We start from the raw sequence: 4,158 nt of genomic DNA, 5'->3' as shown, positions 1-4,158 counted from the left end.
CGGAAGTGCCTCCTTATTATGCACAAAAAAAATGAATACTCCCCCGGCTAGCTGGGACCCACCTTGCTGGGAGGCTGACTTGTGGGCCTACTAAGTTGATGGGGACGAAGGGCTTTGTCAACTTAGTCAATATGAACGATTCTAGCTCCAGTGACCGTACGATGTCCATCCAACGGCTGTAGTGCTTCTTCAACCTTTGGTCTTCTTGCTCCAGCGGCCCAAAGCAACACCGGTCGTGCCGCATGCTCCTACCTCCCGTGGCCAGTTGTGCTACCGCAGGGGCCTCACTGCCCCCTAGTATTCCCACCGCTGGCCAGGCCCTGCGGCGACGGCAGCCTCACACCGCAGCTGAACCAGCGAACCCTCGTAGTCCTCTCCGTGCGGGCTTCCACTGCCGCGACGTGCCCTTCCTAGGCCTCGCCGTCGTCCACCGCCGTGGTGCTCTCCGCGTGGCGTGGTCAAAATGGTCAAGGAACGACTTCCATCGGAAGAGTACTGTACATGGAGAGGCTCACAGCTGGGTCCACGGCCACAGCCTAGTTTTTTTGTGATTTGCCAAGTAAGTCGCTTTGTGAGGCATGTTGGGCTGCAAATCTTTCAAGACGAGGAGAGCTTTCATTCGGCTGGCCGAGAAAATGGCCCATCAGTAATGAGAAATGGGTTGTACATTTTTAAAACACATCAAACCGGCAATTAGTTTCAAATATCTTTTTTTCATTTCAAGATTTTAAATTACATTATTTTTTATGCGTGGAGAATTTGTTGGACTTTATATTGATATACATTTATTTTTAAAATCAGTTTGAATGTGAGTCGAAATTTCGGGATTAAAAACAGTTTGGACCGCACCGAAATATGCAAAATTTCGTATATTTTTTTAACCGTTGCCACAATATGGGCTGTAATGCTAACAAAAAGAATATGGGCTCCAAAAAAACCCTTATGAATTAGCAAATGGGCTGTAAATTATTAGAAATAATGGCAGATGGGCTGTATGCTGTTTTCCACAGATTTGAGGCTTTCCTAAAAAAGGTTGACGCACAAGCACTGACTGTTGGATGTCCATCCAACGGCTGTCATGCTTCTTCAATCTCTGCTCTTCCTGCTCCAGCCGCTCAAACAAGCGCCGGTGGGACTGCCTGCTCCCTCCTCCTCGCGGCCGGCTATGCTGCCGTGCAGGCCTCACCGCCCGACCGTTCTCCCATCGCTGGCCTAGCCATCCCTCTACTCACCCACACCTGCTGTTATTCTCCGGCGATGGCAGACGAACTAGTAAACCCTCGTACAGTCGTACTCCCCTCTGTGTGGGAAACAACTATCGAGTCTTCCCTGCCTCCGTGTCGTCCCCTTCCTAGGCCTCGCCGTCGTCCACCGCCCTGGTGCTCTCGGCGCGGCGTGGTCAACGTGGTCAAGGAACGACTTCCATCGGACATGGACTGTACATGGAGAGGCTGACAGCTGGGTCCACGGCCGTAGCAAGGAAGTGCCTCCTTATTACGCGGAAAATAATGATTCCTCCACCTGACAGCTGGGACCCACCGGACGGGCCACTGTATTTCGCGAAAAAAAAGGTTTCCCCCTGACTGCTGGGACCCACCAGCTACATCTTCGCACGCAAAGAAGTGCGTTCGGGCAAAAAAAAACGATTCGCCCCCTGACTGCTGGGACCGACCAGCTACATCTTCGCAGGCAAGGAAGTGTCTGACAGTCGGGACCCACCTGGTCGAAGCATACGTAGCGTTGTCATTCTGGTCGCGAATGTGTACGTACATACTGGTCGATGTAGAGGCGCACACGTGTTGTAGTAGAGGCGTGCATGTAGCATTTACACGTACGTACAGCGGCCAGGCTGCAAGAAATAAAATACGGCCACGTATGTGTACATACGGGCGGGGTCTCGAACGCCTACTCGCGCATACGTAAGGCCAGGGCTCGTGTACATGGCTGGGTCGGAATAGAGAAATAGCATCGTCATCGTGTTCATGGGGAGGAAACGGAATGCGGTGTGTTCATGGGGAGGCAACGGAACGCGTCGTGTTGATGGGGAGGCAACGGAATGCGTCGTGTTCATTGGAAGGGCTTGGACGGAACAGGCGATGGAAACGAGGCCTGGTGTACCGTAGAACGGAGGAAACGGCCTTGTGTTCGACCGGCCACGTTCGAAACGGGATCCTGTTCATCGGGAGGGGTCTGGCATACAACAAAACGGAGGAAACGGACCTCCTACAGTCGAAACGGGGGTCCTGTTGATCGGGAGGGGTGTGGAACGGACGAAACGGACTTGTGTTGGAGCGCTACGGTCGAAACGGGGGTCCTGTTCATCGGGAGGGGTGTGGCGTACCGCAAAACGGGACTCCACGGGATACTGTTCATCTCCAGCGTTGACCTCTCCACCCTCCACGGGCTCCTGTTCATCCAGCCTCCACGGGCTCCTGTTCATCCAGCCTCTGCCGCGCGCTAGTCCACCGGCTACTGTTCAACCACCCCTCCACCATCTACTGTTCATCCAGCCTTCCACACCACGGGGTCCTATTCAACCACCCCTCCACGGGCACCCCTCCACCGTCTACTATTCATCCAGCCCTCCACACCACGGGGACCTGTTCAACCACCCCTCCACCGTCTACTGTTCATCCAGCCCTCCACATCACGGGGTCCTGTTCATCCACTCCTCCACGGGCACCCCTCCACCGTCTACTGTTTATCCAGCCCTCCACCACACCAGGGGGTCTTGCTCATCCAGAGGCAACACCACCACTCACTGTTCATCCAAACCACCCACAACGCTCACTGTTCATCCGATCGATCGGCTTCAGTTAGTAGCAGTAGCAAAGGAATCGCTCAATCGGGTTCAGTTAACAGCCATCAATCGATCGCTCAGGTTCCGTAACGCGTAGCCTATAGTGCAATCGCTCGGGTTCAGTTAGAGCCCAACGCCTCGCTCGGGTACAGTTAGAGCCAACGCCTCGCACACGCGCGCATACGTGTATGAGAGAAACGCGCATCGCTTGGCCCCTGACCTCCCACCGTAACCGGGAACTCCCCAAAATTTTCCTCCCCCTCGCTTCTACCATGGTTTGTTCCGTCATGGACGGCCCAAAGAATGTCATGCAGTTGCGTCTCCGGCCCGCCCAGGACGAAAAGCCCATTTTCTGTCATGATTTTTTGTCATAGAAGTAGGAGCCCACCACATCTGTGATGATACTGGGTTTTGTCACAATTATCGTCATAGAAGTGTCATATGTATGCCAGAATTTTTTTTCGTTCGGCCCAAAATGTCACGGATGTGTCTTTTTTTTGTAGTGCTAGTTGCAGGTGTAGTTGCAGGTTGTTCCTTGTTGGGACATGGATATCATGGTTATCACAATATCTCTTATTTAATTAATGCACACATATACTTGGTAAAGGGTGGAAGGCTCGGCCTTATGCCTGGTGTTTTCTTCCATTCTTGCCGCCCTAGTTTTCCGTCATACCGGTGTTATGTTCCTTGGTTTTTGCGTCCCTAACATGGTGAGGGGTATGGGTCCCTCTTGATAGTTTGCTTTGAATAAAACTCTTCCAGCAAGGCCTAACATTGGTTTTACCATTTGCCTAATAACAACTAAAAACTTGCATAGGGACCGGCTAGCACCCGAGGATAATTAATAAATCCCCCGGTCCAGTGCTCATCTGAGTGTTGGTCCAAACCTGGTAGACTGCAGGGCCACCACGGGGAAACTCGATGTCTGGTTTTAATTGTAGGATGTCTCATGCGGTGTGCCCTGAGAACGAGATACGCGCAGCTCCTATCAGGATTTTTCGGCACATTCGGGCGGTCTTGCTCGTTTTCTTTTACCATTGTCGAAATCTCTTGTGCATCAGGATTACGAGTCTGAAGAGAGGGTCCCGCGATGGAGGATTGTCTCCGCGGATCATGACCTTGCCAGGGGCTAAGTTGGGACACCCCTGCAGGATTTAAACTTTTGAGAGCCGTGCCCGCGGTTATGTGGCAGATGGGAATTTGTTAATATCCAGTTGTACTGGACTTGAACTAAACTCAATTAAGATACACCAACCGCGTGCGTAACCGTGACAGTCTCTTTTCGGGTGCGTTCGAGAAGAGAACACGGTTGGGTTATGTTTGAACGTAAGTAGTTCAGGATCACTTCTTGATCATTA

The sequence above is a fragment of the Triticum dicoccoides genome, chromosome 5A (assembly GCF_002162155.2).
Source record: "Triticum dicoccoides isolate Atlit2015 ecotype Zavitan chromosome 5A, WEW_v2.0, whole genome shotgun sequence".
Lineage (NCBI taxonomy): Eukaryota > Viridiplantae > Streptophyta > Magnoliopsida > Poales > Poaceae > Triticum > Triticum dicoccoides.
Note: the sequence above shows the minus strand (reverse complement) of the source record.